The sequence below is a fragment of the Delphinapterus leucas genome, chromosome 11 (genome assembly GCF_059928025.1).
Source record: "Delphinapterus leucas isolate spDelLeu-1000000601 "Yukka" chromosome 11, BTC_Dleu_Yukka2, whole genome shotgun sequence".
Taxonomy (NCBI): domain Eukaryota; kingdom Metazoa; phylum Chordata; class Mammalia; order Artiodactyla; family Monodontidae; genus Delphinapterus; species Delphinapterus leucas.
Genome location: NC_143139.1, coordinates 90,549,570 through 90,564,507, shown reverse-complemented (window position 1 = coordinate 90,564,507; position 14,938 = coordinate 90,549,570). Strand labels below are relative to the sequence as shown.

The following is a 14,938-nucleotide window of genomic DNA, read 5'->3' as shown; positions in this document are numbered from 1 at the left end:
AACTATGCTGTAAATTGAAAAAAAAGTTTTTTTTAATTGGGAACTTTCCAAGTCTTGTTCACCATTTCAGTAAATGGCACCCCTCACAGCAGTGCCACCATGGGATTCTGTGGCTGTGACCATCACTATGGATGTAAGTACTCTGAGTGCCCCTCCTTTCAGGAACAAGGTAGGATGTTTCAAATTAGGTACACATAAGTCTTGTGTAGCCAATGAAAAGTGAGGGGATATGCGTAATTTCCGGTGGAGGTTTTAAGAGCCAATGAGTGTTCTCCACATCTCTCCGCAGTCACAGCGGCCATGAACGTACAGGTCTGGACGGAGTCTCTGTGGTCCAGCTGGGTATCAGGGAAGAGCAGAGGCCCTGCCAACCACACTGAACGTGAAGTGTGAGTGAGAAGTCACCTTGAGGATTTGGGAGATGCCTGAAGTGTTTGTCATTGCATCATAGCCCAGCCTGTCCTGACTATGCAGTCAGCCACCCAACATACCTGCGCTGGTAAGTATTGCAAAGGTGGCAGTTCTATGAATAGGTGCAAACATCAAACTTCTCCATGTGTCCTCTGGTGCCATTATGCCCAAGCATTTAAATATTGAAAACATTTTATTTTATCATAAAAAACTTTCTTTTTATCTTTATACATATTATAGTTAGGATATGATATTGAATTTTTAAAGTTATGGATGTATCAATAGTAAGTTGTATTATGCATGAGCTTCATTTTAGGGTAGCAAAGGGGATGTTAGCAAATGTTTGTTATAAAGAGGGGGTATCACCTGGTGGTATTGATAATCACTGGTCCTCTGTCCTCTGATAATCACTGGGCCTCTGCTATGGGGCCAGCTTTTCGGGTATTCAGAACAGGAGCATAGGAGGCTGGGGCAGTAAGTGGAGGGGAGAATATTCATCAAAGTCACGTCACAGTTAGATACTAGTTAAACTTCAGAAAGTGCATGGATCCGTTCTAAACTAGATGCTCATCAACATGATCGCGCATTTACACAGGTAAAGGTCACAACACCAAAGAGAAACCTATATCTGAGCACAAATGAATGTACCGCTAACTGGGTGCAACCCTAATAAACTTGGAGACTCATGTGGCTCAGTCTCGGAGCAATGTCATGTTTACATTAGCCCGTTCAGGGAATTCCCAGGTGGTCCAGTAGTTAGGACTCTGTGCTCTCACTGCTGAGGGCTTGGGTTCAATCCCGGGTTGGTGAGCTAAGATCCCACAAGCCTCCAGGTGAGGCCAAATAAATAAAAATAAAATTAGACCGTTCAACAACAAAAAGTAATAAGGAAGTAAAAGTAAAAAGGGGGCTTCCCTGGTGGCGCAGTGGTTGAGAGTCCGCCTGCCGATGCAGGGGACACGGGTTCGTGCCCCGGTCCGGGAAGATCCCACATGCCGCGGAGCGGCTGGGCCCGTGAGCCATGGCCGCTGAGCCTGCGCGTCCGGAGCCTGTGCTCCGCAACGGGAGAGGCCACAGCGGTGAGAGGCCCGCGTACCGCAAAAAAAAAAAAAAAAAAAAAAAAGTAAAAAGGAATAAGACAAACTCTCCAGTTTCATTTGCAATCTGGTGGGAGTGGAGGCGGGGAGGAGGGAAAGAGAGAAAGGGGCACGGAGGTGTCTACAGGGCACAGTGATAAGCAGAGAGGAGAGACAAAATCAATATTGCCTAGAGGGGATCAGGCATGCTGGGTCTTGAAGGATGGGCAGAAGTTTATCATCCTTATGGTAGGGAATCAGGCAAGAGGGAAGAACAGGTGTAACGGTGTAGAGCTGGGATGGACCAGGTCCCAGGTCCCAGCTCCATCCCATTTCCGATGGAGCTGGAGCCCATTGTGTGAAGGAGAAACGAGTGGTGGTTTTAGATAATTCTGGGGGTGGGGGCTCATCTGTGCCAGGCTAAGATGCCTGGGTGTCAAGAAGAGGTTTAAGTGCTAGATGGTGGAGTGTGCAGGTGATGGGGACGGGGTTGTCTAAGCTCCCGGCCTGCCCTATAGATCTTAGATTAGCCAGCCCCCAGAATCGTGTGAGCCAATTCCTTAAATAAATCTCTCTCTCTATACTTCCTATTGGTTCTGTTTCTCTGGCGGACCCTTACTAGTACAACCACCATCCCTATTTTACAGATGGGGAAACTGAGACAACTTGCCTAGGATCACCGACTGAGAAGTAGTAGGGTTGGGATTGCACCCAGGGTATTCACTCTTTTTTTTTTTCCCACCATAATGTTGATTTTTGATGGCTTTTTAAAAATTTATTTTATTGACGTATAGTTGATTTACAATGTTGTGTTAATTTCTACTGTAGGTATAACAGGGTGTTCACTCTTAACCGCTCCCTGCCTCGGGGGATCTCCAGATTTATTTAAGCAGCATGACATGCCTCATCCCCTTAGGGGTAAATAGAACCCCAACTCCCACATTTTTCAAAGTAAAACCAGCTTGAGCCTCCACTTTCAAATTAGCAGGAAGTCCAACTTCTCGTTCGGGGCCTCCTTTCTTCTCCCTGAATTGACCAAGGGTCCAGGGCTAACTCAGTCCAAGGGGAGCCAGTCCTTGCAAATGTGGTGGGAAGAGGCCCAGAGGCTCCGATCTGTCCCACTGTGGCAGCCTCTGGTGCTGCCCCTGTCACTAGCCACATGGTTGTGATCTTGATACACCTTCTGGACAGGCCAACACTCCCTCTTCCAGTGACCTGCGTCCTGGAGTCCCGCCTGCCCTCCATGCTGTGGGCACCTTGAGGCAGAGCCGATGACATTCTGTGATATTCTGCAGGTGAGACTCAATGATCTGCCAGTTGAAGACAAGTGACCAAATCCCCACTAAGTGTCTACAGGCTGGGCTGGCAAGGTTCCTAAGTTGTGGGTGATGTTCCAAAGGCTATGGGTTGGCCAGATCTGGGTCACTTGTATCTCACCTCTCACCTTACGTGGCAGTGTCTACGAAAAGCCATTGAGGAACTCTCTGGAGGAAAGGTGACCTACTCCAGGGCACCTGAGGTCACTGCTACTCAATGGCAACTCTTGAATTCTTTTACGTGGCAGCTTCTCTTAGAAAAAAAAAAAAGTCCACCTAATCATGTACGCAATACATGAATTCACCAAATATCTATGAAACACTTACTGTTCTGACTTCTATTGCTGTATAATAAATCACCCTAAAATATAATGGTTTAAAATACAACAGTTCAGTATTTCATTATTGCCTCTCATGGCCCTTGGGCTTGACAGGGCTCAGCAAGGGGGCTCCAGCTCGGGGTCACTTATGCAGCGTGAGGTCTTCTTCTCTACAATTCACCTTCCTTTCAAGGTCACAAGATGGCTGCCACAGCTCCAGGCATCACATCCTCATTCAACATCCAAAGGCAGGAAAAGGCAAGTCTCTGCTTCATGTCCCCTTTTGAAAACAAAGAAGAACTTCCTAGAAGCCCCTCTCCCTCCACTCTGACCAATTCCCTCTCAGCCTCCCTTTCCCAGGAAACAACCACATGTCCATGCTTAAGCCAATCACAGGCAAGACCACCATGACGGGCTGAGAGCAACTGTAACTCGCCTCTGGGGCCATCTGGAGTCATCTTCCCTGAGCATCATTGCGGGGGGGTGTGGAACCCCCAAACCAATGTGAGACTCTTAAGGAAAGGGAGGCAGCTGGTGGGATGGAGTTGAGGAGAGGGCTGTTGGGTAGGGAACCCACAGTGCTGGCCGTGAGGGCTGGGATGTCAGCACACTCAGCGAGGGCGCACTGTTCCACGTTCCAACAGCAGGAACCCAGGCTCTGCTTTACTTCTTCTCCCTGAATTTTATCTCTTTCCTTAGTGAAGGAGTCCCAGGTGCAGTAGCTCACTGAGGAATGGGGAGAAGGGAGCCTGGGTGAGGAACACACGTTCCCTTCTTGCCCTTTGTTCAGAGAGTGTCCACAGGCAGCATGGAAAAAGTGTGTATGTGGCTGGGTCACCTCTGCCCTGGTCCACTGAGCACCGAGGGCCAGGGAGGGGATGAAGCAGGGGAGGCGATGTGACAGCCACCGGGGATACTGGGATATGGGTCCACAGACACAAGGAGTCGGAAGGTGGGTGGAAAGCCCTCCCCACCACATTCAGCAGCCCAGGTCCCTTCCCATCACAGTCGGCTGTGTGGCCTTAGAAAAATGTTTGCCCCTCTCTGATCCTCAGCTTCCCACATGCCAGATGGGGTTAGTTATATAGAGCTGACAGTGGGGAGTGAATATCAAAGCATGACCCAACTCTGAAGAGTTAGGAGGTTGGTGGGACCCATCACTCCAACCCATTCTCAAGATGCCTCACACCACAGGGTCTGAACATCAGAGTTCAGGGAGCCCTTGGGGGTCACTTAGCTCAGATGTGGTTTTACAGGTGAGACCACTGAGGCCCAGAGAAGAGAAAGCTTGGCCGACCCTGTACCTGGCCCCTCCTCCTCTCTGTATCTCCTCCCTCCCGCGCTGTTTCCCCACTGCTTTCCCCCTCCTCGCGCCCCCCCCCCCCGCCCTGCCCCGCCCCCGGGTCTTTCCTCTCTTTCTTTAAATACTTTTCTACTTTTGTCTCCTTGTGTTTGACTTATACCTCTCTTTCCATTTCTATCTTTGTCTCTGCCTGTCCGTTTCTATCTCCATCTCTCTGTTCTCTCTCCCCATCTCTGTGTCTCTGCATCTCTGTCACTCATCTCCACTCCCAGCTTTTCTCCCCATCTCCAATCTCATAACTTTTCTGTGGCTTTCTAAACGGCTTAAAATAAAAATAGCAATGTGTCCAAGCGTGGCAGTGCATGAGGTCAGGTTGTAATAACTGGGGTGCAGTGTTCTGGGGGACCAGAGAGAGAGGGATGCCCCACCTTGGGTTTTATAGATGGGACCAGACTGGGCCCAAAGAGGCTGCTGAGTGAGCTGGCCCAGCCTCAGACACAGGAGGGGTCGTGCTGCATAACCTTGGGGCTCCGTCTGGCATCTCTCAGGTTCTGATTCCAAGAAGAGTGTGTGACTGCCCTCAGTCCAAGTAAAAATAGCCCAGAGAGCCATGGCTGTCCTCCCGGACGTCTGGCTGCCCAGATCCCCGGAGACCTGGCACCTCCGCCATGCAGGGCAAGAGCCTGCAGCCCAGAGTCAGCAAGTGACCTGCCCAAGGTCACAGAGCAGGTGGGCAGCAGAGCTGGAGCTGGAACTCCGACCTCCGACTCCCAGCTGTCACGTTCCACAGCATCGTGGAGCTCCCTAGGGACCCCCAGGCTGGGCCAGGCCCCCTTTTTGGGTCGTGCAACCCCAGCCCCAATCTTCACCCCAGCCCCTACCTCTCTGGACCATAGCAGCCCTATTTTCTAGACAGTTTCTTCCGCTTCCCAGTGAGTTCCTTGAGGCTGGAGGGAGGGGAGGGGCACTGGGTCCGGCCCACATAATGCATCCGCCAGGAATAGTAACAAAACAGCCTGCATTTATCAAGCACTCAGCGTGAGCTGGGCACTTTCTAAGCGCTGTGGGCGTATTCACTCATTTAACCTTCGCTACGGCCCTATGAGGCAGGGGCTATTATTATCATGTCCATTTTATAGATGAGAGAGGGAGGCTCAGAGACGTTAAATGATTTGCTCAAAGTCACAGAGCACTAAGTTTGCTGCAGCTGGTGTTCCAACCCAGGCTGTCTGGCTCTAAATGAACCAGTGGATGGAACTGAACAAAAGTTTGGTACTCTGGTGTAATGAACAGCTGCTCCTATCATTTAACTCTTTTTTTTTTTTTTTTTTTTTGTGGTACGCGGGCCTCTCACTGTTGTGGCCTCTCCCGTTGCGGAGCACAGGCTCCGGGCCCAGCCGCTCCGCAGCATGTGGGATCTTCCCGGACCGGGGCACGAACCCGTGTCCCCTGCATCGGCAGGCAAACTCTCAACCACTGTGCCACCAGGGAAGCCCTATCATTTAACTCTTAAGCCACCAAGGATCAAGAGTCCCCCTCCTCACACTGGCAGGCTGGGCCCAAAAGCAAACCCTCAGAATGCCATTTCCAGGGGACTGGGATACACATTCATGCTCCAAGCCTGCCCCTTCCCAGCCAAGTGACCTTGGGGAAGCCCCTTTCCCTCTCTGAACCTTAGTTTCCCCATCCATGAACGGGTAAACTTATTAAGTTGGTGATTCCCAAGGGGGCTGGTAGGATGGGTCAGATTGGGGGTCCAAAGCTGAGAGCAGCCTGAAAGAGCATATTCTAAAATTTGGTTTTTGGGGGGGTCAAGATACAGAAATAACTTAAAAAACACAGAGAGCGTTGCAAGAGGATCTGAAGTTCTTACATGCACCCCAAGGGGGGTTTCCAGTAAAAGGTGAGCAGAGCCCCCCTAACTAGAAGGGCGTGAGGGAAGATGAGCCTGGCCCAGAGGGCGTGCGGGCCGAGGCCATCCTGGCACAGTCGCCGTGGGTCTGGTGGTAGTTACTTCCTGGGAGCTCCAGCTAGAGAGGGACGGGACGGGTTGGGGGGCGGAGGAGGGGGCAGAATGACAGCCAGCTCTGGATCTCATGCTGAGTCATCCTACTGGGCCCGGGTCTGGGAGCAAGGGGGCAGAGAGCTATTTCCAGAGCGGGAGGAGGTGGCAGTGGAGTCACGGGAGGGGGGGGGGGATGTGACTGGACCAATCATCGGGAAGGGCGGGGCTGGGGCGGAGGCTGGCAGACTGCCACCCCAGGGGGAATTCGGCCACCCTACTCCCTTCCTGCCTCCACGGCCTATCCTGCAAGTTTCCTTTCCTCCCTGGCGTCCTGCTGTGTGGTGGTGGGACCCAGTGCCTCCCCTAGGCTCTCTGCCCCTCCAGCCCTGGCTTCCACACCCACAAACACCCCTAGCCTTTCCGCCTTCCTCCTGCCCCCAAACCCCTAACCTCAGGCCCCTGAAGCTGTCAGGCAACTCTGGGCTTGAGGCCTAAGAGGGTGGCCTGGGGTCTCTGGAGCCAGACAGACATGGTCCAAATCTGCCCACCATTCCCGAGCTGGGTGACCTTGGGCAAGTCACTTGATCGCTCTGAGCCACGATTCCCTCACCTATAAAATGGAGAGAACACAGTCTTCCTGCAAGAGGTGATTATGAGGCTTCAAAAAGAGGTGCCTGCGAAAGACACAATTCTTGTGACTCCATCTCTAGAAATGTCCAGAAGAGGCAAATCCATAGAGACAGTAGATTAGTGGTTGCCTGGGATGGGCAGTGAGGGCGGGGAATGGGAAGTGACTGCCCCGAGATACAGGATTTCATTTGGGGGTGATGAAAATGTTCTGAAAGCGATTGTGGTGATGGTTTCTCTGTGATAGACTAAAACTGTTCCGCTGTGCACTTTGATGGTGTGAAGTATATGGAATGTGAGCTCTAGCTCCCAAAAGCTGGTTTAAAAAAAAAAAAAAAAAGGAGATTCCCGTTGGGTGGGTGATCAACGTGGGTGGCCAAGGCTTACAGCTGACCGTGGTGGCCGCTTTGCTACCTGCCCCGCGTCCTGGGCGAGGACTGCAGCTTCTTGGCCAGAGCACGAGTCATTTTCCAGAAGGTGAATGCTGAGGTTGAGATACTCTCACCCTGAAGTTCAGATGAGATGACCTTGGAGAGAAGGGAGGGCATCCTCTATCCCCAGAAGGAGGCCATCAGAGCCTGGGTGACGTGGGGCAAAGACCTGGGACCCAGCAGCCAGCAGCTCTGCCTCTCACCGGCTGTGTGGCCTCGGGCATTTCTTAACCTCTCTGGCTGCAGTCTCCTCTTCTGAAGCAATGAAGGTGATGGTATTCCCAGCGCTTACCTCACAGGGCTGTGTTAGGATAAATGCAGAGCATAATGAGTGAACAGGGCTTTGTGCATCCCCAATGCGTAGAAAATAACAGCTATTTCTGACTTTGGTGTGAGGCAGGAGCCGGAAGGGGGCTGAGTAGGGCCAGAAAACTCCCACCTGGTGTGAATCGTCCTCCACCTTTGCTGGAGCATCAGGCTTTGCCAGGCCCACGCCCCAACTCCCCCTCCTCTTCCTTTCTCAGCAGTCCTGTGCACTGCATGATATCACAGTCTCGGGACAAAAGAATCTCTCTCTGGGTTCTCATTTGTTCATTTTGTCCAACGAGGGACCAAAAGGAGTCAGAGGTTGCCATTTCCGGTGGCCTTCGCCTGCTCCCTGGCCCCGCACACCCCGGAGAACCTGCCTTTGGCTCCAGGATTTGCCCTGCCTTGTCCGAGGGCCTGCGTCCTCCTTTTCACCCAGCCCCCTTTCTCTAGTCCCTCAGAGGCAGGAGCCCACCTTTCTGACTCCCTGTGCCTGGGGTGGTGTGAGGTGGGTTCCGCTGACCATCTACCTTGACTGAGGCCCCAGCCCAGATTCACCTGGAGCTGGATGAGTGACCTTGGGCAAATCCTGGCTCTGGGCCTCAGTTTTCCCCACTGTAAAACAAGCCAAAGAATCCCTGTGTCCCGGGGAAAGAGAGTGATGAGCTCTATGATCTAGGGAGGCAGGGAAGGGCCTTGAATAGCACTGAGTTCAACCCCAAATCCAACGCTTGAGGGCCCCTACCATGCCCAGGCTGTGCTTGCATACCTCTGGAGTGATGGGGAGCTCACTACCCCTCCCCAACCCATTCTATCTATTTGCTTGACAACAACGACTGCATCTAACAGGTGCCACACATAGTGGCGGGCTCAGAGGGCTCAGAAATAAATAGGAGCAAGCTGACGCCGAGACAAGGACATTGTTCAGGTTTGAACCCTGACTGTTTCTACCTCTCACTAGCTCTGCGTGGCCCCTGAGAGAGTCTTAACCTCAGTTCCTTCATCTGTAAATGGCTGTCACAACGCCTACCTGGTAAGGTCATTGATGAGACTATAAGGGGTAAGCTGAAGGTCCTGGTGCCCCGTGCCAGGTCCGTTCATTCCTGGGGAGCAGGTGCTGTCATTATCTCAGTTTCTTCAGATGGGTTTTTTGGAGGCACAGAGAGGTTAAGCGACTTGCCTGCGATCACATAGTGAGTGTAAAGGGTAGAACTTGATCTGGACCCAGGCTGCCTGCCCCCAGGCCCCTTGTACCTCACCCCTCTCACAAGGGGCCAGCTCTGTGCAGCCCGGTTCCCTTCTTATGAAACATGGGCATGAGCGCTCTGTGCTCCCCAGAAGCCCACAGACCCTGTTAGCCCCCTTTCCTTAGAGGGCAAGAGGAGCTGGTGGTTTCCCATTGTTAATTTTAGCTCTGCCCCACCATATTGTTTAGGATCCATACAGTGGAGCCTCCAAGGTCCCCCATGTGCCCCGCCAGCACCCCAGGAGGTGTAACCTTAGCAGATTTGCTAAGGAGCACGATAATAACAAGTTTACCAGAACCTGAGCTCTCTGACCCCTACGCCACCCACACCGTGACTCGGTTCCACTGGGAATGACTCAACAGAAACTGCCCTCCCCTCCTGTCCCGTCCAGCTGGCATCCATAGGTAGGGGACAGGGCAGCACTCCCACCTGCTGTGCAAGAGGAGGAGCCAGCTCTGGGCCACGAGCTCTGCCATTTCCAGCTCTGCTGCCCGTGTCCACTCAGCTCCAGGGTCACACGGTCTGCACATGGCCTGCATGAAGGACCCCTTCCTGGGCCCCAGTGAGTTGGCAAGGGGCAGGGGGGAGGGAGTAGGATGGGCCAGGGGTCACCCAGGCAGTGTGGGGTAGCAGGGAATCCTGTGGCCCCAGCTGCCAGGGAGCAAGTTGGAGCTCTGCTGGTGTGATGTTGGGTGAGTTACTTAACCTCTCTGTACCTGGTTCTTCACCCATAAGGTTCTTGTGACCATCAATACATGTAAAGCACCTAGCACAGTGCCTGGCACAGAGAAAGGGCTTGGGGACAGGGAGTTGTTATTATCATTCATGGTCCATCTATCCTCCTATTTATACAACAAATACAGGAAGGGTGGGGAAGGGCGTTCTAGGCAGAGGGAACAGTGCATGTGTGCCATGAGATGGGCTATGTGGCAGCTCAACCCTGACGCTCGTTTGCTTCCCTCTTTGGCCTCATTTTCCCCATCTGTAAAAGGGGATAGTAAACAGTTCCTATGGGGCTTTCCTGGGAGTGAAGCTCTTAGCACAGAGTGCCTGGCACTGAGTAAGAGCTTGAGAACATGAGTGTCATGAGAAACCACAATGCCTGATGTTGATGGAGGTGATTCTAAGTTGACCGTTTCTCCCTCATTAAATGTAGTCATCTAATTTCTCCAAAGAAGACATACAGATGGCCAATAAGAACATGAAAAGATGTTCAACATCCCTAATTATTAAATGCAAATCAAAACTACAATGAGGTATCACTTCACATCCATCAGAATGGCCATCATTAAAAAGTTTACAAATAATAAATGCTGGAGAGGGTGTGGAAAAAAGGGGATCCTCCTACACTGTTGGTAGGAATGTAAATTGATGCAGCCACTATGGAAAACAGTATGAAGGGTACTTATAAAACTAAAAATAGAGCTACCATATGATCCAGCAATCCCACTCCTGGGCATATATCTGAAAAAAACTCTAATTTAAAAAGATACAAGCACCCCTATGTTCACTGCAGCACTATTTACAATAGCCAAGACATGGAAACAACCTAAATGTCCATCAACAGATGAATGGATAAAGAAGATGTGGTACATATATACAATGGAATATTACTCAGCCATAAAAAAGAATGGAAGAGGCCCTGAACCAAGATGGCGGAGTAGAAGCATGTGCGCTCACTCCCTTTTGTGAGGACACCAGAATCACAACTAGCTGCTGGGCAATCACTGACAGGAGGACACTGGAACTCACCAAAAAAGATACCCCACATCCAAAGACAAAGGAGAAGCCACAATGAGACGGTGGGGGGGGGTGCAATCACAATAAAATCAAATCCCATAACTGCTGGGTGGGTGACTCACAGACTGGAGAACACTTACACCACAGAAGTCCACCCACTGGAGTGAAGGTTCTGAGTCCCACGTCAGGCTTCCCAACCTGGGGGTCCGGCAACGGGAGGAGGAATTCCTAGAGAATCAGACGTTGAAGGCTAGTGGGATTTGATTGCAGGACTTCGACAGGACTGGGGGAAACAGAGACTCCACTCTTGGAGGGCACACACAAAGAGGTGTGTGAGCACTGGGACCCAGGGGGAAGGAGCAGTGACCCCATAGGAGACTGAACCAGACCTACCTGCTAGTGTTGGAGGGTGTCCTGCAGAGGCGGGGGGTGGCTGTGGCTCACTGTGGGGACAAGGACACTGGCAGCAGAAGTTCTGGGAAGTACTCCTTGGCTTGAGCCCTCCCAGAGTCCGCCATTAGCCCCACCAGAGAGCCCAGGTAGCCTCCAACGTTGGGTTGCCTCGGGCCAACAACCAACAGGGAGGGAACCCAGCCCCACCCATCAGCAGACAAGCGGATTAAAGTTTTACTGAGCTCTGCCCACCAGAGCAACAGTCAGCTCTACCCACCACCAGTCCCTCCCACCAGGAAACTTGCACAAGCCACTTAGATAGCCTCATCCACCAGAGGGCAGATAGCAGAAGCAAGAAGAACTACAATCCTGCAGCCTATGGAACAAAAACCACATTCACAGAAAGATAGATAAGATGAAAAGGCAGAGGGCTATGTACCAGATCAAGGAACAAGATAAAACCCCAGAAAAACAACTAAATGAAGTGGAGATAGGCAACCTTCCAGAAAAAGAATTCAGAATAATGATAGTGAAGATGATCCAGGACCTCGGAAAAAGAATGGAGGCAAAGATCGAGAAGATGTAAGAAATGTTTAACAAAGACCTAGAAGAATTAAAGAACAAACAAACAGAGATGAACAATACAATAACTGAAATGAAAACTACACTAGAAGGAATCAATAGCAGAATAACTGAGGCAGAAGAACGGATAAGTGACCTGGAAGACAGAATGGTGGAATTCACTGCTGCGGAACAGAATAAAGAAAAGAGAATGAAAAGAAATGAACACAGCCTAAGAGACCTTTGGGACGATATTAAACGCAACAACATTCACATTATAGGGGTCCCAGAAGGAGGAGAGAGAGAGAGAAAGGACCCGAGAAAATATTTGAAGAGATTATAGTCGAAAACTTCCCTAACATGGGAAAGGAAATAGCCACCCAAGTGCAGGAGGCACAGCAAGTCCCATACAGGATAAACCCAAGGAGAAACACGCCGAGACACATAGTAATCAAATTGGCAAAAATTAAAGACAAAGAAAAATTATTGAAAGCAGCAAGGGAAAAATGACAAATAACATACAAGGGAAGTTCCATAAGGTTAACAGCTGATTTCTCAGCAGAAACTCTACAAGCCAGAAGGGAGTGGCATGATATACTTAAAGTGATGAAAGGGAAGAACCTACAACCAAGATTACTCTACCCAGCAAGGATCTCATTCAGATTCAGTGGAGAAATCAAAAGCTTTACAGACAAGCAAAAGGTAAGAGAATTCAGCACCACCAAACCAGCTCTACAGCAAATGCTAAAGGAAGTTGTCTAAGTGGGAAACACAAGAGAAGAAAAGGACCTACAAAAACAAACCCAAAACAATTAAGAAAATGGTCATGGGAACATATATATTGATAATTACCTTAAATGGATTAAATGCTCCAACCAAAAGACAGAGGCTTGCTGAATGGATACAAAAACAAGACCCATATATATGCTGTCTACAAGAGACCCACTTCAGACCTAGGGACACATACACACTGAAAGTGAGGGGATGGAAAAAGATATTCCATGCAAATGGAAATCAAACGAAAGCTGGAGTAGAAATACTCATATCGGATAAAATAGACTTTAAAATAAAGAATGTTACAAGAGACAAGGAAGGAACTACATAATGATCAAGGGATCAATCCAAGAAGAAGACGTAACAATTATAAATATATATGCACCCAACATAGGAGCACCTCAATACATAAGGCAACTGCTAATAGCTATAAAGAGGAAATCAACAGTAACACAATAATAGTGGGGTACTTTAACACCTCACTTACACCAATGGACAGATCATCCAAAATGAAAATAAATAAGGAAACACAAGCTTTAAATGACACAATAGACCAGATAGATTTAATTGATATTTATAGGACATTCTATCCAAAAACAGCAGGTTACACTTTCTTCTCAAGTGTGCACGGGACATTCTCCAGGATAGATCACATCTTGGGTCACAAATCAAGCCTCAGTAAACTTAAGAAAATTGAAATCATATCAAGCATCTTTTCTGACCACAACGCTATGAGATTAGACATGAATTACAGGGGAAAAAACGCAAAAAACACAAACATATGGAAGTTAAACAATACGTTATTAAATAAACAAGAGAACATTGAAGAAATCAAAGAGGAAATCAAAAAATACCTAGAGACAAATGACAATGAAAACACGACGATCCAAAACCTATGGTATGCAACAAAAGCAGTTCTAAGAGGGAAGTTTATAGCTATACAAGCCTACTTCAAGAAACAAGAAAAATCTCAAATAAACAATCTAACGTTACACCTAAAGGAATTAGAGAAAGAAGAACAAACAAAACCCAAAGTTAGCAGAAGGAAAGAAATTATAAAGATCAGAGCAGAAATAAATAAAATAGAAACAAAGAAAACAATAGCAAAGATCAATAAAACTAAAACCTGGTTCTTTGAGAAGATAAGCAAAATTGATAAACCATTAGCCAGACTCATCAGGAAAAAGAGCGAGAGGACTCAAATCAATAAAATTAGAAATGAAAAAGGAGAAGTTATAACAGACACCACAGAAATACAAAGCATCCTAAGAGACTACTACAAGCAACTCTATGCCAATAAAATGGACAACCTGGAAGAATTGGACAAATTTTTAGAAAGGTATAACCTTCCAAGACTGAACCAGGAAGAAATAGAAAATATGAACAGACCAATCACAAGTAATGAAATTGAAACTGTGATTAAAAATCTTCCAACAAACAAAAGTCAAGGACCAGATGACTTCACAGGTGAATTCTATCAAACATTTAGAGAAGAGCTAACACCCATCCTTCTCAAGCTTTTCCAAAAAATTGCAGAGGAAGGAACACTCCCAAACTCATTCTATGAGGCCACCATCACCCTGATACCAAAACCAGACAAAGATACTACAAAAAAAGAAAATTACAGACCAATATCACTGATGACTATAGATGCAGAAATCCTCAACAAAATACTAGCAAACAGAATCCAACAACACATTAAAAGGATCATACACCATGATCAAGTCAGATTTATCCCAGGGATGCAAGGATTCTTCAATATACGCAAATCAATCAATGTGATACACCACATTAACAAATTGAAGAAGAAAAACCATATGATCATCTCAATAGATGCAGAAAAAGATTTTGAAAGAATTCAACACCCATTTATGATAAAAACTCTCCAGAAAGTGGGCATAGAGGGAACCTACCTCAACATAATAAAGGCCATATACGATAAACACACAGCAAACATCATTCTCAAAGGTAAAAAACTGAAAGCATTTCCTCTAAGATCAGGAATGAGACAAGGATGTCCACTCTCACCACTATTACTCAACATAGTTTTGGAAGTCCTAGCCATGGCAATCACAGAAGAAAAAGAAAAAAAAGGTATCCAAATTGGAAAAGAAGAAGTAAATCTGTCACTGTTTGCAGATGACATACTATACATAGAGAATCCTAAAGATGCCACCAGAAAACTACTAGAGCTAATCAATGAATTTGGTAAAGTTGCAAGATACAAAATTAATGCACAGAAATCTCTTGCATTCCTATACACTAATGATGAAAAACCTGAAAGAGAAATTAAGGAAACCCTCCCATTTACCATTGCAACAAAAAGAATAAAATACCTAGGAATAAACCTACCTAGGGAGACAAAAGACCTGTATGCAGAAAACCATAAGACACTGATGAAAGAAATTAAAGATGATATCAACAGATG

The 14,938-nt window shown here is 48.2% G+C and overlaps 1 long non-coding RNA gene across 4 annotated transcripts; it reads right to left on the bottom strand.

Moving 5' to 3' along the window:
• Positions 1 to 1,538: 1,538 nt before the first annotated feature.
• On the bottom strand, positions 1,539 to 11,738 carry LOC111187886 (uncharacterized). Of its 4 annotated transcripts, XR_016395052.1 has the most exons (6): positions 11,176 to 11,721; positions 10,923 to 11,010; positions 9,472 to 9,575; positions 8,826 to 8,975; positions 4,855 to 7,790; positions 1,539 to 3,403 (listed from the first exon to the last, which is right to left on the bottom strand). It is a non-coding gene; the product is annotated as an uncharacterized LOC111187886 (long non-coding RNA). The 4 variants fall into 4 exon arrangements; XR_016395050.1 differs by lacking the exon at positions 1,539 to 3,403 and having other exon boundaries at positions 4,520 to 7,790; positions 11,176 to 11,738; XR_002648299.2 differs by lacking the exons at positions 1,539 to 3,403; positions 9,472 to 9,575 and having other exon boundaries at positions 4,520 to 7,790; positions 11,176 to 11,735.
• Positions 11,739 to 14,938: the final 3,200 nt, after the last annotated feature.